Source organism: Nicotiana attenuata, unplaced genomic scaffold, assembly GCF_001879085.1.
Source record: "Nicotiana attenuata strain UT unplaced genomic scaffold, NIATTr2, whole genome shotgun sequence".
NCBI classification, from domain to species: Eukaryota; Viridiplantae; Streptophyta; class Magnoliopsida; order Solanales; family Solanaceae; genus Nicotiana; species Nicotiana attenuata.
The window spans coordinates 221,487-246,853 of NW_017670593.1; positions in this window are offsets into that span (position 1 = coordinate 221,487).

Sequence of the window (25,367 nt, forward strand, 5' to 3'; positions counted from 1 at the left end):
CTCCACAGACTTCTCAGCCACAACATGCCCCGTAGAGTTCAGGCTATGGTCCCGAGTCCAGTTGCTATCCACACAGCCCCAGCCAGCTCTAGAAGGTGGAGGTCAGGGAAGGTAAATTTCAACCCTCGAGGGGAGATGGCCAGGCCACGATGCTAATGCTCTTCCGCCCGTACTGAGGCTGTCAACCTCCGATTCGTCATCACAGGTACTAACTTGGTCTGTCACAGAGATTACCATCGGTTCCTATTCGATCCAGGTCTCCAGCTTATTTCCTATGTGTCTTCTTATTTTTGCCTCCATTTTTGGGTGTATCTCGGGATTCTTTGAGTTCCCCAGTTTATGTTTCTACTCTGTAGGAGATTCTCTTATTGTGGGATCGCGTTTAATACGGTCATTTGTTTGGTTGTTCTTGTGGCTTGTAGACCAGAGCCGATTTATTATTGCTCAGCATGGTTGATTTTGATATTATCTTGGCATGGACTGGTTGTCCGCCCCATTATGCTATCTGTAATTGTTCACGCCAAAACGTAAACACTGCCCATGCCAGGTATACCCGGTGTTGAGTGGAGGGGTGCTTTAGGTCCACACCTCCCTAGTAGAGTGTATTTCTTTCCTTTAATGCTCAGCGTATGGTTGAGAAAGGTTTGTGAATGCGTATCTAGCATACGTGAGAGATGTTTCAGTATGGTACTTCCTTCTTTGATTCAGTCCGAGTAGTACGAGATTTCCCTGATGATGTTTCCAGCTTGATCTTCCGAGCATACCGCCCGATTAGAGACATTGATTTTGGCATTGATCTGTTGCCGGGGCACTCAGCCCTTCTCTATCCCTCCGTACTGTATTGGCTCCTCCTGAAGTTGAAGGATTGAAGGAGCAGTTGCAAGGAATTACTTGAACTAAGGGTTTCATTCGGCCCAGTGGGTATCACCTGGGGTGCAGCCTGTCTTGTTGTAAAGAAGAAGGATGGTCTATGCGTAATTGTATGATTTATCGCTCAGCTGAAACAAGGTGATATGAAGAACCGTGTATCCTTTGCCTCGTATCGAGACCTGTTTGATTCAGCTACGCGGGTGCCTTGTGTGTTTTCTAAGATTGACTTGCATTCAGGCTATCAACAGTTGAAGATTCGGGAGCTAGACATCCCGAAGACCTGTTTCAGGACTCGGTAATTGGTCATTACGAGTTCCTTGTTATGTCCATTTGGGCTGACTAATGCCCCAGCAGCCTTCATGCATCTGATGCCACAGGTTTTTCGGCATATCTTGAATTCATTTCGTGATTGTTTTTATTGATGACATCCTACTATTTTACCCGAGTCAGGAGACCATGAGCAGCACCTTGAGGACAGTGCTCCCAGACCTTTGAGAAAAAAGAAACTGTATTGCTAATTCTCGAAAAGCTGAAGTTTTGTTTGGATTTCCATGGCGTTCTTAGTCACTTAGTCTCGAGGAGGGTATTCAGGTGGATCCAAAAGAAAAGTAGAGGCTCCGTTGCAAGGTTGGCCCAGACCATCCTCAGCACAGAGATCCGTAGTTTCTCTTAGCTTGGCCGGGTTATTACCGTCGATTTGTTCAGTGCCCTCTCCTCGGGCTGAGCTGGGGCTACCGGCTGTACAGGAATAGCCTCTGGAACCTGATCAATATGCACTCGCTGCTCAGGAGTGCGGGCGGCGGGAGTTTGTGCTCCTCCCCCGGCCTGGGATGTAGCTGCAGCAAGGGGAAACAACCCTGCCTGAGCTAGAGTGGTGTATTTAGTCATAAACTGTGCCAAAGTCTCCTGGAGTGCTGGAGTAGTAGTAGCAGATGCATCAGGTGTTTGGACTCCGGCTGGTACTGCTGGTGGTACCTCGGTGGCAGCTCGCGCGGGTGCTCTGGCCGCACCACGAGCACGTCCTCGGCCTCTACCCCGGCCTCGGCCTCTGACGGCTCCAGTAGGGGGCGCGGGTGCCTGGTCATCTCGAGTAGCACGTGTCTTCACCATCTGTGAGAGATTAGAAGACAGAAGTTTAGAATTGTGATATCAAAAAAATCTTGCACGACAAGGAAATCAAACGAAACAGAATTTTTCCTAATAGTTACATAGCCTCTCGTAGAGAAGTATAGACGTCTCCGTACCGATCAACGGGACTCTAATAAACCGACTTGTGATTCATGACTCCTATGAACCTAGAGCTTTGATACCAACTTGTCACGACCCCGGTTCGCCCTCCGTGAACCATCGTGACGGCACCTGGTCTCTACGACTAGGTAAGCCTAAAATGCGGAAAATAAACCAAATTTGTGGAAGAAAAACAAGTTTAAACAAAGGTAGAGTGAATAAACAACGTCTAAGGGTGCCGCCTGGCATACACAACATTAATCTCTCAAAAACTAATACATGAATCCAAGACCCTGAAACCCATGAATCACAAGCTAAGAAATACTACATAGCTCTAACTCCAAAATATCTAACAAGAACTGAAATACAGAAGGACTAATACTAAACAGCAAGAATAGAAAGAGACTCCTCGGTCTGCGGACGCGTCAGATATACCTCGAAGTCACTATAGCAGTCGCCTCGCCTCAGGGGTGGTAGGACTGAGTCGAAGTACCTGGATCTGTACATGAAAAACATGCGCAGGAAGGGCATGAGTACACCACAGCGGTACTCAGTAAGTGCCAAGCCTAACCTCGGTTGGGTAGTGATGAGGAAGGTCAGGGCCCTACTAAGATTAAATAGAATTAAAAAAATTTAGCAGCGTAGATAAGAACAGTATAAATAAGCGCAACAGTGAAAGTATCACAGGACGTAGAGAATAACAACAACTGAAATAGAAAGGAGAATCACGGAAAAACCAATACAGCTCAACACAGAAGACAGTCGGGGAATCTCCCAGGATACCGTCCTATAGTTCCCAAATGTAAATATCCAGTGGATCTCCCGGGTGCAGTTCCGTAGTCCAACTCATAAATGCGCGGGGATCTACCGAAATACCACATCCGTAGTCCCAAATTCAAATACTCAGTACTGGGGAATCTACCGGGTGCAATCCTGTAGTTCCAAATGTAAAAGTGCCGGGGGGATCTCCCAGAATGCAATTCCGTAGTCCCAAAGTAAACATGCAGGGGAGCTCCCGGGATACCGTCCCATAGTCCCAAAGAAAATACACAACAACGACAAGAACTCAATTCAATCAATTTCATACCAAGGTAAAGCAGATAATTCTAGTCTCACATGCTTCACGTAATACAAATAAGGCAGTTAAGGCAAATAGAGCAATTTAGTCAAGTAGACGTGCTTCTCTAGACTAACAGCAGGCTTAATTCCCAAATAGTGTAAGCAAGAATAAAGAAGAACACAATTCAAGGCTATTTTTAATGAAAGAAAACCGGATTTCCAACAATTAGCGCAAGTACGCACTCGTACCTCACGTACAAGGCATTTCAATTATCATAATATCAATCCTAAGGGGAGAGTCCCCCACACAAGGTTAGACAAGCCACTTACCTCGAACCGGCTCAATTGTCAACCCGAAACCACGTCCTTGCCACGAGTATTCGACTCTAAATGGCCCAAATCTATTCAATTAAATTTCATAATGTAAATAACACTTCAAGTAACTGATTCTACAATTAAATTCTAAGCTAATACGCAAAATTAGATAAAATGACCAAAATGCCCCTCGGGCCCACATCTCAGAATCGGGTGAAATTTATACTTCCAGAATCCTCACACTCTCACGAGTTCATACATACCAAGAACACTGAAATCGGAGTCCAAATGATCCCTCAAATTCCCATTTAAAGTCTCTTAAATCCCAAGCCCTAATCCTTCAATTTTAGGCCTAGATTCCATGATTTACTAGGTAGATTTCATATTAGAAACGAGTTTTAAGACAAAGAATCTTACCTCCAAGTGATTCCCCTCGAATCCCTCTTCAATCCCCTTCAAAGAGCTCCAAAAACGATTAAAATGGTGGAAATAAACCCCAAGGTCGCGGAACCCCTTTTAAAACCATTCTGCCCGGCAGTTTCCGCATCTGCGGCCATGGGACTGCTTCTGCGGTCCCGCATTTGCAGAACAAGGGTCGCATCTGCGACCCATCACTTAAATGCCCAGATTCCGCATCTGCGGCTCCCCACCCGCAGATGCGATACCGCTCCCAGGGAAAATATACCGCATCTGCGGTGCCTGATGATTTTCCCCATTTCCCGCTTCTGCGGTCGCTGAGCCGCATCTGCGGCACCGTACCTTCGGAACCCAAACCGCAGGTGCGGTTATGACAGAACCAGCAGCTGAAGCTGCAACTTAAACTCCAAAATTTCCTCCGTCAGCCACCCAAAATCATCCCGAGGCCCCCGGGACCTCAACCAAAGGCACCAACAAGTCTAATACCACTGTCCAAACTTGTACCAATCCTTAAAACACCTAAAACAACATCGAAACCTCAAATTAACCATGGATTCAAGCCTAAGAACTCCAAATTTTTCCCAAAATACGCTTTTGTTCAAAAAGTCTATCAAACCTCGTCCGAATGACCTGAAATTTGCACACACGTCACATTCAACACTACGGAGCTACTCCAACTTCCAGAATTCCATTCCGACCCTCGTATCAAAATCTCACTATCGAACCGGAAACTTCAAAAATCCATCTTTCGGCATTTCAAGCCTAAATTAGCTACGGACCTCCATAACACAATCCGACCACGCCCCTAAGCCCGAAATCACCCAACGGAGCTAACGGAACCATCGGATTTCCATTCTGAGGCCGTCTTCACACTGTTCCGACTACGGTCAACTTTCCAACACTTAAGCTCTCATTTAGGGACAAAGTGTCCCAAAACTCTCCGAAATTCAAAGCCGACCATCCCGGCAATTCAAAATAGCAGAAATAAATGCGGGGAAAGCAGTAAATAGGGGATCGGGGCGTAAATTCTAAAAATGACCGGCCGGGTCGTTACAATCGGCCACCACATTGGCCTTCCCGGGATGATACAAGATGGTGACATCATAGTCTTTCAGTAGCTCCAACCACCTTCTCTGCCTCAAATTTAGCTCCTTCTGCTTGAACAAGTATTATAAACTCTTATGATCCGTGAACACCACACATGACACGCCATATAAATAATGCCTCCAAATCTTCAGCGCGTGAACAATGGCTGCTAGCTCCAAATTATGAACTGGATAATTCTTCTCGTGAATCTTCAACTGCCGCGAAGCATATGCAATAACCTTGCCATTCTGCATCAACACCGCACCGAGTCCAATACGAGATGCGTCACAATATACTGTATATGGCCCTGAACCTGTGGGCAACACCAACACCGGTGCCGTAGTCAAAGCTGTCTTGAGCTTCTGAAAGCTCACCTCACACTCGTCCGACCACCTGAACGGGGCACCCTTCTGGGTCAACCTGGTCATCGGGACTGCTATGGATGAAAACCCCTCCACGAACCGATGGTAATAACCCGCCAAGCCCAGGAAACTCTGGATCTGTATAGCTGATGTGGGTCTAGGCTAGTCCTTGACTGCCTCAATCTTCTTAGTATCCACCTGGATGCCCTCTGCTGACACAACATGACCCAAGAAAGCCACTGAACTCAACCAAAACTCACACTTCGAAAACTTAGCATATAACTGGTTGTCTCTCAAAGTCTGAAGAACAATCCGAAGATGCTGTTCGTGCTCCTCTCGGCTGCGGGAGTAGATCAAGATATCATCAATGAAAACAATCACAAAGGAATCCAGATAAGGCTTGAACACCCGGTTCATCAAATCCATAGATGCTGCTGGGGCATTTGTTAAGCCAAGTGACATCACTTGAAACTCATAATGCCCGTACCGAGTGCGAAAAGCTATCTTAAGGACATCGGATGCCCTAATCTTCAACTGATGGTAGCCAGACCTCAAATCAATCTTTGAAAACACCTTCTTCACCCTGAAGTTGATCAAATAAATCATCAATCCTCGGCAATGGATACCTGTTCTTGATGGTGACTTTGTTCAACTGCGGATAATCTATGCACATCCGTTCGATCCATCCTTTTTCTTTACAAACAACACTGGCGCACCCCAAGGCGAGACATTGGGCCTAATGAAGCCCTTATCAAGCAAATCTTGCAACTGCTCCTTCAATTCCTTCAAATCTAGCGGGGCGATACGATATGGCGGAATAGAAATGGGTTGAGTGCCCGAAGCCAAATCAATGCAAAAGTCAATATCCCTGTCGGGTGGTATCTCCGACAGGTCTGCAGGAAATACCTCTGGAAACTCACGAATAACTGTTACGGAATCTATGGAAGGAATCCCTACATTGGAATCGCGAACATAAGCCAAATAAGCCAAACACCCCGTCTCGACCATACGCCGAGCCTTCATATAAGAAATAACCCTGCTGATAGATTAACCAGGAGTCCCTCTCCACTCCAATCGAGGCAACCCCGACAAGGCTAAGGTCACGGTCTTGGCGTGACAATCCAGTATAGCATGATAAGGTGACAACCAATCCATCCCCAAAATAACATCAAAATCGACCATATCAAGAAGTAGGAGATCTACACTAGTCTCAAGACCTCCAATAACAACCACGCACGAACGATAGACACGGTCTACAATAATAGAATCCCCTACTGGCGTGGACACATACACAAGAGCACACAAGGAATCACGAGGCAAAACCAAATATGGGGCAAAATAAGATGACACATAGGAGTATATAGACCCTGGATCAAATAGAACTGAAGCATCTCTACTGCAAACTGAAACCATACTTGTGATAACTGCATCGGAGGACTCAGCCTTAGGTCTGGCTAGAATAGCATAACATCGGGCCTGGGCCCTACCACTCTGAACTACATCCCTGGGACGGCCTCCTGCTGGCTGGCCTCCACCTCTAGCGGCCTGACCTCCACCTCTAACACCTCGACCTCCACCTCTAGCTGCCTGACTCCTACCTCTAGCTGGCTGAGCGGGCGGTGGAACACCCGGTGCTGGAACCATGGCATGAGAACCCTGATGCTAAGAACTGCTCGAGGCTCTAGGGCAAAATCTAGCAATATGCCTCGGATCGCCACAAGTATAACAAGACTTCGGCTGCTGAGACTGCTGACCCTGAAACTAACCCTGACGGCCTGAGTAACCACCCTTAAAAGTCTGGAACGGAGGTGCACTGAGAGGAGCTGGTGGTGCACTATAGGGTAGCTGATAAAAAAACTGCATATGAAGGCTACGACCACTTGGAGCACCGTGAGAAGCCTGAAGTGCTGAATGAAACAACCTCGAAGGATGGCCTCTACCAAAAGAATCCCTGCCTCCAGACGAGGCACCACTGAACCTGCCAAAATGAAGAGGCCTCTTGTCAGACCCCTGACCACTCCCCTGAGCTAAAACCATCTCAACTCGCCTGGCCACATTGGACGCATCCTAAAAAGAAATCTCGCTCCCAGTCTCCTTAGCCATCTGCAATCTAATAGGCTGAGCGAGTCCCTCAATAAACCTCCTCACACTCTCTCTCTTGGTAGGGAGAATAAGAAGAGCATGACGAGCCAAATCAATAAACCTCGTCTCGTACTGACTGACAGTTATAGAACCCTGCTGAAGACGCTCGAACCGCCTGTGGTACTCCTCTCTCTGTATGAATGGAAGGAACTTCTTGAGAAATAGCTGAGAGAACTAGTCCCAAGTCAAGGCAGGCGACCTAGCTGGTCTGGCCAAACAATAATCCCTCCACCACTTCTTGGCGGAACCTGACAGACGAAATGCAGCAACGTCGACCCCATTGGTCTCCACTATCCCCATATTCTGTAGAACTTGTGACAACTGTCCAAATAGTCCTGGGGATCCTCTGAAGATGTACCGCCATAGGTAGTAGTGAAAAGCTTGGTGAACCTGTCTAATCTCCACAAGGCGTCAGAAGACATAGCTGATCCGTCACTGGTCTGTGCCACAACACCCGGCGGGACTACCCCAACTAGCTGAGCTGCTGGAGTTTGAAACTGGGGAGCCATCTGCTCCGGAGTACGAGTAGCAGGAGTCTGTGCTCGTCCCCCAGCCCGAGAGACGGCTGGTGCTACAGGAAGTATGCCGGCCTAAATAACACTCTCCATAAGGCCCACCATATGGACCAAAGCGTCCTGAAGTACCCGGGTAGCGATGAACCCCTCCGGAACCTGAGCTAGCCCTGCTGGAACGGTCTCGGCCGGAACCTCATCATCAAACTCTACCTGAGGCTCCGCCGCTGGTACTGCTGCTCTGGGCTTAGCCCTGCCCCTACCTCGGCCTCATCCTCTGCCCCTCGTAGGAGCCGCCACTGGGGGCTCGAGCTGCTGATCAGCTGATAAAGCGGTACGTGTTCTCGCCATCTGCGAAAGAACAGAGTAGAAGTTCAATTTGCATTGAGAAATCAAATCGCACGACAGAGAACAATAGATGTGAAGTTATTCCTAAACTCTTTAGCCTCTAGGGGATAAGCACAGACGTCTCCATAACTATCCCTCAGACACTACCTAGCTTGTCCGTGAATTGTGAGACCTAGGCAACCTAGTGCTTTGATACCAACTTGTCATGACTCGGATTTCCCACCGTCGGAATCGTGATGGCTCCTAACTCTGATAATGCTAGGGAAGCCAACGGATGCGGTTCTAACACGCTGATCATTAATCAAAATAATTATTGACAGTAATTACAACTAAACGTATATGAAGTGTGGAAATTTTATAACAGCTTAAATACTCTAATACAAGACTACCCAAAAGATCCGGTGTCACAATCCACGAACGTCCAAGAATTTCTACAAACACTGGTTTTAAGGAAAACACATCTATTTTTCGGAATAAAGGAAAACAGGAATCTAAAATAGAGGGAAAGGGACTCCAGGGTCTGCGAACGCCGGCAGATCTACCTTGGGTCTCCTGTGGACTGAAGGCAACAACCCAAACTCTGATCAGTATGGTCCAGTAGTGGGATCTGCATAGGAAATGCAGAGTGCAGTATCAGTACAACTGACCCATGTACTGGTAAGTGCCGAGCCTAACCTCGACGAAGTAGTGACGAGGCTAGGATGCACAAATAACATAAACCTGTGCAGTTAAACAATATACTAACAGAATAACAAGTAATAAAAGCTAAGAAGGAATTAACGGGAAGGGGCAACATGCTATGGGGTTACCAAAAATAAAGAATCACAGTAGTAAAGGAATTTAAACAGCTAATGCACTTTGAACCAGTAATAACAAGTGAACACAGCAAACGAAAAATGCACGGATCACCCTTCGTGATTTTACTCTCAACCTCACCATGAAATCAATAATAGAAACGTGCACGGCATCACCCTTCGTTCTTTACCACTCAACCTCAACAAATAATCAATAATGGAAACGTGCACGGCATCACCCTTCGTGCTTTACCACTCAACCTCACCTTATGAACAACAGAATATGCACGACATCACCCTTCGTGCTTTATCACTCTTCCTCACCATAAAAAACAACATAAACAATAGCAACCCGACAAGGGCATCATAATTAAACAACTTCAATTCATCATTTAACTTCACAACAAAAATCTCAACTTGAGCCAATACTCAACCAATATTCAAAACCATGAAAGCATAATAAGACTTGTTTAAACGTGAGTAAATAACCAGTTTAAGCAGGAATAGTGCGTATAAAGAACACAGCGGTCACAAGTATAAGACTCACTCGCATGCTATGACCCGAAAATAACGTATGGATACTCGTGATCTCACCTATACGTCGTACTTAACAACTAAACAAGTAGAAAATAAAGCAACATTACCTAATCCCTCAAGCTAAGGTTAGCCACAACACTTACCTCGATTCCACGACCAATCTTAAGCCTCAAATACCGCTTTTCCCTTAGTTTCCACTTTCAATCCGCCCGTATCTATTCATAATTAACTTATTATCATCAATTAGTGCCAAAGAAACCAATTCTAATGAAAAATTATAGATTTCCCAACATTCTTCCCAAAAAGTCAAAAATCGACCCCGGGCCCAGTTGGTCAAAACTCAAAGTTCGGACCAAAACCCGATTATCCATTCACCCCCTGAGCCCAAATATACAATTAGTTTCGGAATTCGACCCCAAATCGAGGTCTAAATTCTCAAATTTTGCAAAATCCCCATTTTCCCCCAAAATCCCTAATTCTACCATGAAAGAAAAAGATTTAGGCCTAAATATCTAATGGTTGTTGATGGAAATTGAAAGAAATGAGTTGGAGAACACAAACCTATGAATTGGTGTTGAAATCCCTCTTCAAAATCGCTCATAGGTCAAGTTATTATAAAAGAGTTATGAAATTTTTATAAACTCCTGATTCTGGTCTGTTTTTTTTTAAAAAGACAGGACAGGCCTTCTTCACGTTCGCGGGAGGCCTGCCGCATTCGCGAAGCATTGGCCAGAAGGGTCTTCACGTTCGTGAGATACTGTACGCGTTCGTGAAGGTATACCCCCCGACCTTCGCGTTCGCGAGCCGCTTGCCGCGTTCGCGTTGAATATTTTCTCCCCTCCCCTAGGTCCCTGCCTAAATGGCCTTCGCGTTCGCGATATCTAGGTCGCGTTCGCGAAGGGTAATGCCCCCAACGCTATGCGTTCATGACCTGTGCCTCGCGTTCGCGTAGAAGGAGATCTCCCTCAGACAAATTTACTCTTCGCGTTCGCGATAGTTTCTTCTCGAACGCGAAGAAGGATATACCTGTGATGACCCAAAAGGTCATGACTTGCTTTTAAATTAAATTCTGTATTCCGAGGCCTTAAAAAAACCTCTTTTACCATCACCTCGATTTGCGTGCGCAATCCGGGCGTGTAGCCAGAAAGCTGTTATGTGAAAATTCTGTGAAATATTGAAATTTTGACTTAAAATGCATTTAAGTTGACTTCGGTCAATATTTTTGGTAAACAGACCCGGACCCGTGATTTGACGGTCCCGGAGGGTCCGTAGGAAAATATGGAACTTGGGTGTATGCCCGGAATCCAATTCCGAGGTCCCAAGGCCGAGAAATGAATTTTTGAAGAAAATTGTTTTCTGAAATTGTTTAAAGGAATTTGAAATGAAATTTGATTAGAACATGATGATATCGGGCCCGTATTTTGGTTCCGGTGCCCGGTACAGGTCTTACATATGATTTAAGGTGATTCTATGAAACTTGGTGAGAACTGATATCATTTGACATGATTCGGACCTAAATTGCAAAAGTTGATGTCTTATGAAGTTTGAGAAAAATCCTTTGATTTTGAGGTTTAATTCGTTGTTATTGAGGTTATTTTGGGGATTTGATCGCACGGATAAGTTCGTATGATGTCATTGAGTTAGTACGTATGTTTGGTTAGGAACCCCGAGGGCTCGGGTGCGTTTCAGATGTGTTTCGGAAGGTTTCGAACTTAAGAAAAATTGCAGGTTTTCAGCTGTTGGGTTTCTGATGTTTCCTTCTTCGCGTTCGCGGGAGGACCCTCGCAAACGCGATGCATTAAATTTTGATGAAGGAAATTCCTTCTACGCGAACGCGTAGCATAGGTCGCGAACGCAAGGCGTTGGGGGGTTAACCCTTCGCGAACACGGTCCTGGCCACGCGAATGCGAAGGCCAAATGAGCCTGGGCAGGGGTGGGGCATTTATTCTACGCGAACGTGACCCTTTGGACGCGAACGCGAGGGCTCGAGGAGTTTACTCTCTGCGAACGCGAGCCCGATGTCGCGAACGCGAAGGTCTTCAGGCCTGACTCATCGCGAACGCGAAGGGCAATTTCGCCCAGTTATTTTTAAGTCTCAAAAACAGAACACTTACGGGATTTTCATAAAATTTCATAAACCTCTTCTTCTCCAAAGCTCTTAGGCGATTTTTGAAGCATTTCCTCACCATAAGCTCTTGGGTAAGTAATTTTTAACTTGTTATCTTCCATTTTTATAAACACCCACTAGATTTCTAGGCCTAAAACATGAGATTATGGGTAGAAAATTAGGGATTTGGGTAGAGTTTGGGCTTTTTGATTAATTGTGATTTAGACCTCGTTTTGGGGTCAAATTCTAGAAATAATTATATATTTGGGCTCGTGGGTGAATGGGGGATCGGATTTTTTTTTCGAACCTCGTGTTTTGACCAAGCAGGCCCGGGGTCGATTTTTGGGTTTTTGGGAAGAATGATTAGAAAGCTATAATTAAGCATTGGAATAGGATTGTTTAGCATTTATTGATGTTATAAGTCGATTATGTATAGATACGATTGTGTTGGAGCCAAATTCGAAAGGAAAGGCGGTGTTTGAGGATTGAGTTGGCCGTGGAAGTTCGAGGTAAGTGTTTGGTCTAACCGTAGCTTGAGGGATTAGGAGTTGTGTCCTATTTGCTATTTGCTTCTTGTTGAGTACGACGTATAAGCATGGTGACGAGTATCTATACGTTGGTGTCAAGCATGACCGTGAGTCTTATATTGTGATTTTCATGACTTCGTTGTATTATTCATGCCTTGGTGAAGATTTATATTTGTTGTGTAAAGTTGTGGAAAGAATTGTGACTTATGAACATTGAGGAGCGTTGGCTCCAGTTGTATAACGAATTGTGAAAGTATAAGTGATAACTGAAACTCTAGAGCATTGGTTCGATTTGTGAAGTAAAAGTGAGAAAGAGAAGCGATCACTATGTTGCCTCCTTGCCGGGCTATCGTTGAGTTGAGGTTCCCTTGCATTGTGTTCTTAATTGATATTACGGATGCTTAGGTTGATGATTCTTTGCGTTAGGTGTTGTAACAAGTTTGGTCATAGCTGAGTAGTTAGGTGTTGTAACAAGTTTAGTTATAGCTGGGTAGTTAGATGTTGTAACAAGTTTGGTTATAGCTGAGGTAGTTAGATATCGTAACAAGTTTGGTTATAGTTGTTTCTCCCTTGCCGGGATTCTATTGAAAAATCATTGTTTCCTTACCGAGATGTCTGTTGATATTATTTTTCCCTTGCCGGGATTCCTTGTGATTATTGTTGGCTTGTACATGGGAGCGGGTGGTACGCCTACCACACGATATACTGAAATGGGATCGGGTGGTACGCCTACACCGAGATATAATGAAATGGGATCGGGTGGTACGCCTACCACGAGATATAGTGAAATGGGATCGGGTGGTATGCCTACCACGAGATACAGGAAATGGGATCGGGTGGTACGCCTACCACGAGATATAATGAAATGGGATCGGGTGGTACGCCTACCACGAGATATATGAAATGGGATCGGGTGGTACGCCTACCACGAGATACAATGAAATGGGATCGGGTGGTACACCTACCACGAGATACAGGAAAGGGGATCAGGTTGCACGCCTGCAACAAGATGTGAAAAGAAAGTGAAATCTTCCTTTGTTTTCCTTATTCTTGTTAGTGGTTGGATTTGGATTCCCTTATAGTGCTCTTGATATTCTCTTTTACCTGTTATTCCCCGAAGCATGTTTTCCCCTCCCATCTTCACTTGTTTATTCCTGCTTTACTTTTCGCTGTATATTATATAACTGCACAGGTTTATTTGGTGGTTTGGTCCTAGCCTCGTCACTACTTCGCCGAGGTTAGGCTAGGCACTTACCAGCACATGGGGTCGGTTGTGCTGATACTACACTCTGCACTCTTTTGGGCAGACCCTAGTGTTGTGGACTTCGGACCGCAATGAGATTGCTGATTCTTGATCATCAGGTGACCCGAGGTAGTCCTGCAGGCATCCGGAGGCCTTGGCGTCTCCTTCTATCTACTATTCCTGTTTCTTTCATGCATTTCTAGAGACAATGTTGTATTTATTTCTTAAGACTCTTTATTTGTAGTATTCTTAGACTGTCTATGAAACTGTGACACCAGTTTTGTGTAGTCGAGACTCAAACAGTTGTACTAGATATTTATGTTCAGATAGTTTGTTGTTTTTCTTCCGCTTATGTTAACTTCCGCTGTTTAAATGCTATTCCTTTGAAATTTAATGAGTATAAAATGGGTAAAAAGGTAAAATGTGCTATTAATTGGCTTGCCTAGCTCGTATTAGTAGGCGCCATCACGACTCCCGAGGGTGGGAAATCCGGGTCGTGACAAGTTGGTATCAGAGCTCTAGGTTACATGGGTCTCACAGATCAAAGACAAGCTTAGTAGAGTCTGAGGGATCGGTACGGAGACGTCTGTTTTATCTCCCAGAGGCTATAGAGTGAGGAAAAGTTTCACTTCTATTCTTCCCTGTCGTGCGATTTTGTTCTCTCAATGCTGAATTGAAACCTCTACTCTTGTCCTTTCAAGAATGGCGAGGTCATGTACCGCTTCTTCAGCCGAGAAGCAGCACAGACCAGTGATATACCGGCTACATCTTCGGAGGCTTTGTGGAGGTTGGATAGGTTTCACCAAGCTCTTCACTACTACTTTCAGCGGTGCATCTTCTGAGGATCCCCGACCTTATCTAGACAGCTGTCATGAGGTTCTCAGGAACATGGGGATCGTGGAGACCAATGGGGCCGGTTTTGCTACTTTTCGCTTGTCTAGATCCGCCAAGACCTGTTGGAGAGATTATTGATTGGCTATACCAGTTAGGTCATTAGCTTTGGCTTGAGAACAGTTCACGCAGCTGTTTCTGGAGAAGTTTCTCCCCATCACTCAGAAAGAGGCCTATCGGAGGCAGTTTGAGCGTCTCCAGCAGGGTTCTATGACTTTTTCTCAGTACGAGATTAGATTCATCGACTTGGCTCATCATGCTCTTATCATACTTCCCACTGTGAGAGAGAGTGAGGAGGTTCATTGAGGGACTCGTCCAGCCCGCTCAGTTAGCTAGAGGTGGAGGTGGAGGTATTAGAGGTAGAGGTAGAGATGCTAGAGGTGGAGGTGCAGGTACTGTTCTGGTTTGTGGTAGAGAAGCTTCGGTCTTATTTTGCGCCGTATCTGGTCATGCCTAGTGATTGTTTGAGTGCCCCTGTTTATGTGTCTACGCCGGCGGGTGATTCTATTGTAGTGGATCACGTCCATTGTTCATGTATAGTGGTTATTGGAGGCCTTGAGACTCGTGTAGATTTGTTGCTTCTAGACATGGTCTATTTTGATGTTATATTGGGGATGGACTGGTTATCACCTTACCACGCTATCTTGGACTGTCATGCCAAGACTGTGACCTTAGCCTTACCGGGTTTACCTCGTTTAGAGTGGAGAGGTACTCCTGGTCATTCAACCCGCAGNCATTCGGGTTGACAAATGCCCCAGCAACCTTCATGGATTTGATGAACCGAGTGTTCAGGCCTTATATGGATTCGTTCGTGATAGTCTTCATTGATGATATTTTGATATATTCCCGCAGTCGGGAGGAGCACGAGCAGCACCTTAGAGTGGTTCTTCAGACTCTGAGGGATAGTAAGTTATATGCTAAGTTCTCGAAGTGCGAGTTCTGGTTGAGTTCAGTTGCATTTCTGGGTCATGTTGTATCAGCAGAGGGTATTCAGGTTGATCCGAAGAAGATTGAGGCAGTCAAGAACTGGCCTAGACCAGCATCAGCTACAGAGATTCGGAGTTTCTTGGGATTGGCAGGCTACTATCGTCGGTTCGTAGAGGGGTTTTCATCTATTGCAGCCCCGATGACCAGGTTGATCCAGAAGGGTGCCCAGTTCAGATGGTCAGATGAGTGTGAGGCGAGCTTTCAGAAGCTCAAGACAGCTCTGACTACGACACCGGTGTTGGTTTTGCCCACAGGTTCAGGGCCTTATACAGTTTATTGTGATGCTTCTCGTATTGGACTTGGTGCAGTATTGATGCAGGATGGCAAGGTCATTGCCTATGCTTCGCGGCAGTTGAAGATTCATGAGAAGAACTATCCGGTTCATGATTTGGAGTTGGCAGCCATTGTCCACGCATTGAAGATTTGGAGGCATTATTTGTATGGCGTGGCATGTGAGGTGTTCACGGATCACAAGAGTCTTCAGTATTTGTTCAAGCAAAAGGAGTTGAATTTGAGGCAGAGGAGGTGGTTGGAGTTGTCGAAGGACTATGATATCACCATCTTATATCATCGGGGGAAGGCTAATGTGGTGGCCGATGCCCTGAGTAGGAAGTCAGCCAGCATGGGCAGTTTAGCTTATATTCCGGTCGGTGAGAGGCCGCTTGCTTAGGATGTTCAGGCTTTGGCCAATCAGCTCGTGAGGTTGGATGCTTCTGAGCCCAGCCGTGTGTTAGCTTGCACAGTAACTCGTTCTTCATTATTGGAGCGTATCCGAGATCGACAGTTTGATGATCCCCATTTGTGTGTCCTTAGAGACACGGTGCAGCACGGAGGTGCCAAGCAGGTTACCATAGGTGATGATGGAGTTTTGAGATTGCAGGGCCGAGTCTGTGTGCCCAATATGGATGGTCTTCAAGAGTTGATTTCAGAGGAGGCCCATAGCTCCCGGTACTCTATTTACCCGGGCGCCGCGAAGATGTATCAGGATTTGCGGCAGTATTATTGGTGGCGGAGAATGAAGAAGGATATCGTTACATATGTGGCTCGGTGTTTGAATTGTCAGCAGGTCAAGTACGAGCATCAGAGGCCCGGTGGTTCGTTTCAGAGGATTGAGATTCCCGAGTGGAAGTGGGAGCGGATCACTATGGACTTCGTTGCTGGACTTCGCAGACTCGGAAAAAGTTCGACGCAGTATGGGTCATTGTTGATAGGCTGACCAAGTCAGCGCATTTCATTCCTGTGGCAGCCTCCTATTCTTCAGAGAGGTTAGATGAGATCTATATCCAGGAGATTGTTCGCCTTCATGGTGTGCTCGTGTCTATCATATCGGACCGAGGTACGCAGTTTACCTCGCATTTCTGGAGAGCAATTCAGCGATAGTTGGGCACACGGGTTGAGTTGAGCACAACATTTCATCCCCAGACGGACGCGCAGTCCGAGCGGACTATTTAGATTTTAGAGGATATGCTCCGAGCTTGTGTTATTGACTTTGGAGGCTCGTGGGATCTGTTTTTGCCTTTAGCGGAGTTCGCCTACAAGAACAACTACCAGTCGAGCATCCAGATGGCTCCTTATGAGGCCTTATATGGTAGGCGGTGTCGTCTCCGGTTGGATGGTTTGAGCCGGGAGAGGCTTAGTTGTTGGGTACGGATCTGGTTCTGGATGCCTTGGACAAGGTCAGGATCATTCAGGATAGGCTTCGTTCTACTTAGTCCAGGCAAAAGGGTTATGGCGACCGCAAGGTTCGAGATTTGGCTTTCATGGTCGGTGAGCGGGTATTGCTTCGAGTGTCGCCTATGAAGGGCGTGATGAGATTTGGGAAGAAGGGCAAGCTTAGCCCTATGTTCATTAGCCCGTTTGAGATTCTTGATCGAGTGGGAGAGGTGGCTTTTAGACTTGCATTGCCGCCGAGCTTATCAGCCGTGCATCTAGTGTTTCATGTGTCCATGCTTCGGAGGTATCACGGCGATCCCTTCCACGTGTTAGATTTCAGCACTGTCCAGTTGGACAAGGACTTGTCTTATGAGGAAGATCCGGTAGCTTTTCTAGACCGACAGGTTCGTCAGTTGGGATCGAAAAGTTTTCCTTCTGTTCGTGTTCAATGGAGATGTCAGCCTCTTGAGACATCAAACTGGGAGTCCGAGTCTGATATGCGGAGCCGTTATCCCCATCTTTTCCCCTACTCAGGACTTCCTTCTTATGTCCGTTCGAGGACGAACGGTTGTTTTAGAGGTGGGAATGTGATGACCCAAAAGGTCATCACTTGCTTTTAAATTAAATTCTGTGTTCCGAGGCCTTAAAAAAACCTCTTTTACCTTCACCTCGATTTGCGTGCACAGTCAGGGCGTGTAGCCGGAAAGCTGTTATGTGAAAAATCTGTGAAATATTGAATTTTGACTTAAAATGCATTTAAGTTGACTTCGGTCAACATTTTGGTAAACGGATCCGGACTCGTGATTTGACGGTCTCGGAGGGTCCGTAGGAAAATATGGGACTTGGGCGTATGCCCGGAATCCAATTCCGAGGTCCCAAGGCCGAGAAATGAATTTTTGAAGAAAATTGTTTTAAGGAATTTGAAATGAAATTTGATTAGAACCTGATGATATCGGGCCCGTATTTTGGTTCCGACGCCCGGTACAGGTCTTATATATGATTTAAGATGATTCTGTGAAATTTGGTGAGAAACGGATGTCATTTGACGTGATTCGGACCTAAATTGCAAAAGTTGATGTTTTATGAAGTTTGAGAAAAATCCTTTGATTTTGAGGTTTAATTCGTTGTTATTGAGGTTATTTTGGCGATTTGATCGCACAGATAAGTTCGTATGATGTCATTCAGTTAGTACGTATGTTTGGTTAGGAGCCCTGAGGGCTCGGGTGTGTTTCGGAAGGTTTCGGACTTAAGAAAAATTGTAGGTTTTCAGCTGTTGGATTTCTGATGTTTCCTTCTTCGCGTTCGCGGGAGAACCTTCGCGAACGCGATGCATTAAATTTTAATGAAGGAAATTCCTTCTACGTGAACGCGTAGCACAGGTCGCGAACGCGAGGCGTTGGGGGGTTAACCCTTCGCGAACGCGGTCCTGGCCACGCGAACGCGAAGGCCAAATGAGCCTGGGCAGGGGTGGGGCATTTGTTCAACGCGAACGCGACCCTTTGGACGCGAACGTGAGGGCTCGAGGATTTTACTCTCCGTGAACGCGAGCCCGATGTCACGAACGCGAAGGTCTTCAGGCCTGACTCATCGCGAACGCGATGAGCCTGTCGCGAATGCGAAGGGCAATTTCGTCCAGTTATTTTTAAGTCTCAAAAACAGAACACTTACGGGATTTTCATAAAATTTCATAAACCTCTTCTTCTCCAAAGCTCTTAGGCGATTTTTGAAGCATTTCCTCACCATAAGCTCTTGGGTAAGTAATTTTTTTTAACTTGTTATCTTCCATTTTTATCAACACCCACTAGATTTCTAGGCCTAAAACATGAGATTAAGGGTAGAAAATTAGGGATTTGGGTAGAGTTAGGGCTTTTTGATTAATTGTGATTTAGACCTCGTTTTGGGGTCGAATTCAATATATTTGGGCTCATGGGTGAATGGGGGATCGGATTTTGATTCGAACCTCGTGTTTTGACCAAGCGGGCCCGGGGTCGATTTTTGGGTTTTTGGGAAGAATGATTAGAAAGCTATAATTAAGCATTGGAATTGGATTGTTTAGCATTTATTGATGTTATTAAGTCGATTATGTATAGATACGATTGTGTTGGAGCCAAATTCGAAAGGAAAGGCGGTGTTTGAGGATTGAGTTGGCCGTGGAAGTTCGAGGTAAGTGTTTGGTCTAACCTTAGCTTGAGGGATTAGGAGTTGTGTCCTATTTGCTATTTGCTTCTTGTTGAGTACGACGTATAGGCATGGTGACGAGTATATATACGTTGGTGTCAAGCATGACCGTGAGTCTTATATTGTGATTTTCATGACTTCGTTGTATTATTCATGCCTTGGTGAAGATTTATATTTGTTGTGTAAAGTTGTGGAAAGAATTGTGACTTATGAACATCGAGGAGCGTTGGCTCCAGTTGTATAACGAATTGTGAAAGTATAAGTGATAATTGAAACTCTAGAGCATTGGTTCGAGTTGTGAAAGTATAAGCGATCACCATGTTGCCCCCTTGCCGGGCTATCGTTGAGTTGAGGTTCCCTTGCATTGTGTTCTTAATTGATATTACGGATGCTTAGGTGGATGATTCTTTGCGTTAGGTGTTGTAACAAGTTTGGTCATAGCTGAGTAGTTAGGTGTTGTAACAAGTTTAGTTATAGCTGGGTAGTTAGGTGTTGTAACAAGTTTGGTTATAGCTGGGTAGTTAGATGTTGTAACAAGTTTGGTTATAGCTGAGGTAGTTAGATATTGTAACAAGTTTGGTTATAGTTGTTTCTCCCTTGCCGGGATATTATTGAAAAATCATTGTTTCCTTACCGGGATGTCTGTTGATATTATTTTTCCCTTGCCGGGATTCCTTGTGATTATTGTTGGCTTGTATATGGGAGCGGGTGGTACGCCTACCACAAGATATAATGAAATGGGATCGGGTGGTACGTCTACCACGAGATATAATGAAATGGGATCGGGTGGTACGCCTACCACGAGATATAATGAAATGGGATCGGGTGGTACGCCTACCACGAGATACAGGAAATGGGATCGGGTGGTACGCCTACCACGAGATATAATAAAATGGGATCGGGTGGTACACCTACCACGAGATATAATAAAATGGGATCGAGTGATACGCCTACCACGAGATACAATAAAATGGGATCGGGTGGTACGCCTACCACGAGATACAGGAAAGGGGACCGGGTTGCACGCCTGCAACAAGATGTGAAAAGAAAGTGAAATCTTCCTTTGTTTTCCTTATTCTTGTTAGTGGTTGGATTTGGATTCCCTTATAGTGCTCTTGATATTCTCTTTTACTTGTTATTCCCCGAAGCATATTTTTCCCTCCCATCTTTACTTGTTTATTCCTGCTTTACTTTCCGCTGTATATTATATAACTGCACAGGTTTATTTGGTGGTCTGGTCCTAGCCTCGTCACTACTTCGCCGAGGTTAGGCTAGGCACTTACCAGCACATGGGGTCGGTTGTAATGATACTACACTCTGCACTCTTTTGTGCAGACCCCAGTGTTGTGGACTTCGGACCGCAGTGAGATTGCTGATTCTTGATCATCAGGCGACCCGAGGTAGTCCTGCAGGCGTCCGCAGGCCTTGGCGTCTCCTTCTATCTAATATTGCTGTTTCTTTCATGCATTTCTAGAGACAGTGTTGTATTTATTTCTTCAGACCCTTTATTTGTAGTATTCTTAGACCGTCTGTGAAACTGTGACACCAGTTCTGGGCGGTCGAGACTCAAACAGTTGTACTAGATATTGATGTTCAGATAGTTTGTTGTTTTTCTTCCGCTTATGTTAACTTCCGCTGTTTAAATGCTATTACTTCGAAATTGTTAATGAGTATAAAATGGGTAAAAAGGTAAATTGTGCTATTAATTGGCTTGCCTAGCTCGTATTAGTAGGCGCCATCACGACTCCCGAGGGTGGAAAATTCGGATCGTGACAATACCAGATGACAGCAGAAGCCCAAAATACCAGAAATTTCAAGTCTAAAACATCCCGTAGCCTTTCCGAAACTCACTCGAGCCCTCGGGGTTCCAAACCAAACATGCATTCAAGTCTAAAAACATCACACGGACTCGCTCGCGCGATCAAATCGCTAAAATAATACCCACAACTACGGATTTAGCATCAAAATCAATGAAATTCTCAAGAACACTTAAAGTTTCTATTTTCTCAACCGAGGGTCCGAATCACGTCATATAAACTCCGTTTCTCACCAAATTTCACAGACATGGCCTAAATATCATATTAAATCTGTACCAGGCTCCAGAACCAAAATATGGGCCCGATACCAACAAGATCAAGCATTATTAAAATTTTAAAAACTATTATATTTTTAGTTTAACAATTTTTTTCAAAAATTCTTTTCTCGGGCTAGGGACCTCGGAATTCAATTCCGGCCATACGCCCATGTCCCATATTTTATTACGGACCCTCCGGGACCGTCAAAATATGGGTCCGGGTTCATTTGCTCAAAATATTGATCGAAGTCAGCTTAAATAGATTTTGAAGGCAAAAATTAATATTTTTTTATCAAATTTCACATAAAGGCCTTCCGAAAACGCGCCCAGACTACGCGCGCAAATCAAGGAGAAAGAAAATGAGGTTTTGAAGACCTCGGAACCCCGAATTGGGTTCTAAAATACGAGATGACCTTTTGGGTCATCACACGGGCAGACATACCTGGATCTGCACAAAAATTATGCAGAAGCATAGTATGAGTGCACCATAACGGTACCCAGTAAGTATCAAGCTTAACCTCGGTAGAGTAATGATGAGGTCAGGTCAAGCACCTACTAGGATATAAATAAACAGAATAAAACCATAAGAATGAATAATAATAAAATATGGAGAAATAACTGATACAAAATAAGATAATAGCATGAATTGATACCGGATATTAGGCATAGAAGTAACATAAAAAGAAGCATCTAAAGAGAACCAAAATGATCATATATGGACAACAACTGCTAAACAAGGAAGAACAAAATAACCGAAATGTTCCCACCAAAATTACTTGCAAAATAAGATAAATAACAAGAATCACAACGAGGTACCGCCTCATGTACAATAAGAATCACCACGAGATATCGACTCGTATTCACAATTCACAATCTCAATCACAATCCTTCTTTATACCGCCACGTGAGCCTATTTGAAATAGGTTTTGAAAACAGTTTTCCCGAAATAGCTACATGCACTTTAGCCATCTTATGACGCCGCGTGGATTACGTAGTTCCCCTACAAGCAACATGCACATAAATCCCATCTCATACCGCCGCATGCACATTAACCCCAAGCCTTATACCGTCGCATGCGCGTCAATATAACATCACAATAATAACTCGCAACAGCAGTGCCCATATATCATAACTTGCCAACAATCAATAGTATCAATGTTTAATAATAGCCCACGGCTCCACCACATCGTGTACAAGAATATCAACAACAATGAATGTAAAAATGATCAACAAGGAAGATGCTTCAACAATAAAATTTTTGCCTCAACGCGATAATGGCTTTTACAACTTCCACACCTATAACTCAACAATGAGAGATAATGTATAACCACGATATTAAAGAAGAATAACTCATAATGGAAGAGGTAACGTATAACAATGACTTCAAATAATAGAATCAACAAGGAAAGGGATAACATGAACAATAACTTCAAGTAATGATAATCAATAATGAAGAAGATAACACAAACAATGACGTCAAATAATGATAATTAACATGAAGAGATAGCATGTAACAATAAAAGAGTCTACAAGTTCAACTAAAGCTTGAGAGAATTTATCAATAGGAAGTAGAACAAGTGTTAAACAATTTAACTAAGGGATAAACTATGACAAATAAGGATAGATTGACTATGAGAATTTAGAACATGATATGGCATTTTAATTAAAGCATGGGTATAGTCTAAGTAGCCTAAACCGGTCAATTACCACGTACAACCCGTGTACCCACTCGTTACCTTGCGTACACGGCTTTCGCATAAGGAATCAATCAATACCAATTCTAAGGGGTAATTCCTGTCACATAAAGTTAGGTAAGACACTTACCTCAACTAGGCCAATTCAACACTCGAAATAGCTTTTTCCTTAAAATTCGCTTCTTCACGGCTCAAATCTAACCAAAATCGACTTAATATCATCAAATAATGCTACAGAAATCAATTGTAATAGATAAAGCTAAGATCTTTATACTTTTCTAAAAAACGTCAACAAAAGTCAATCCGGGGCCGGCCCGATCAAAACCCAGGTCCAATAGTAGATCCCGACTACCCATGACCCCACAAGTTCATATATGTGATTAGTTTCAAAATCTGAGTCCAATTCGACTCTCAAAACTCAATTTCTTATTTTTCAAAAACTTAACAAAGTTTCACAAATTTTCACTTTGATTCACCTGATTATGATGTTAAAATCTAACATATGTTTATGAAATATGATTAAAAATAGATTAGAATCAATTACCCAAAGTTTGTAGGTAAAAATTCCCTCTCCAAATCGCCTCCTACCGAGTGTAGGGTTCAAAAATGAGAGAATGAGTTTAAAAATCCCATCTCCCAGCCCTTTAACCAGCTGCAGATGTCACATTTGCGATACAGGGTTCGCAAATCGCAATTGCGGACCAGGGCTCGCATTTGCGAATCCTGACACCCTAGCATTCATCGCAATTGCGATAAAGGCTCCGCAATTCCGAATTGGAGGCATTGCAAAAGCGAACAATTGTTCGCAAACGCGAACTAAGGTAAAATCTGGCAGTCTTCGTAATTGCGAAGGGGGAGTCCCAACTGCAACATCAGAGGCCCCACTGTCACCTTCGCAATTGCGATACTAGTGCTCGCAATTGCGATACTTGAGCACCAACAGCACAAGCTGTCCAATTTCAGTTCAACCCATTCCGAAACATGTCTATAACTCATCTGAGCCCACGGAGCTCCAAACCAAACCTTCATATAAGTCTAAAAACATCATACGAACTCGCTCGCGCGATCAAAACACAAAAATTTATATTTATATTATATTAAAAGCGCGAAGGCCTTTAGCGAAATGTCATTCGCCTTTTTTACCCTTGTAAGTTTATTCTATTTTGGATAAAATTGTAATTATAAACTCTAATAATTTCTTCCTATGGAATAAATCTAAAAGTTGTCGTTTATTTCCGTTTTTGTTGCGTATGACTTTTATTTGTTTAGGGTTAGTTTTCACTTTTAGTTTAGAATTCTTTTATCAATAAATATTTACTTAGTTGTGTCTTTTCTTTGTTTATATTTAGGATTCACTTTAGATTTAGGGTCCTTTGTCAAAATTTCTTGTGCTACATATCTTTTATAACATCTAGATTTTCATTTTAAATGTTGTATGTAGTTTTATTTTGTTAACAAGTTTTATTTTCGTTTTAATTATTGTAGGTATCCTACAATTGACCATTGGAAGAAGCTCTTAAAATTTCGCGGATTTGGATACTGCACTGAAAACAGTCTCTAGAGGCAAAAATTATTTGTATTTGAGGTAAACCTTTTAATCTTTAGTGTGTTTTGGAAGTTAAGTGATAATTATGGTTCATCTATTCTTGATAGACAATATAAATTGAAAAGTTGTTAGTTTTGTATTTTTTGTTTACAACTTTTCATATATGATTATCAGTTTAATGACTTATTTATAGATTTAGTACAAGTTATTTAGACTTTAGATCATTGCTTTCGGTAACAAAAAAATTGTTAGATATTCTAACTCATGATATCCATTCAAGATCTTATTAATTCAAGATTATTTTGCCTTATGTTTTATAATTTAAACTGCTAATGTTGTGCCAACTCAAGTTGCTCATATTTTCTAAGAATTTATTTTATTACCTCTTTTGATTGATTTTATTATAGATATTACATGATCTAAAAATTATGTTACTTATAAAGAATAAATATTAACAAGTGGCGTCCCAAAATTCTGACGATTTTATCGGTTCAAGTAAACAATTCTCCTTATCTCATAAAAATAGTCATTATAGAACACTATGGTACTATTTTAGTTTTTTCATTATAAATTTTAAGAAATATTACTTTTAAGGTGTGGTGTATGATTTTTTCGTCTCACTTATAATTTTAAATTTGGCTAAACAATAAAATTGCTGTGACACGAAAACAAATTTGTTACTGTCACGACCCGAATTTTCCACCCTCGGGAGTCGTGATGGCGCCTACTAATGAGAGCTAGGCAAGCCAAATTGAATTACTTGTCCATTAATAATCTAATCCATTTAACAATTTACGG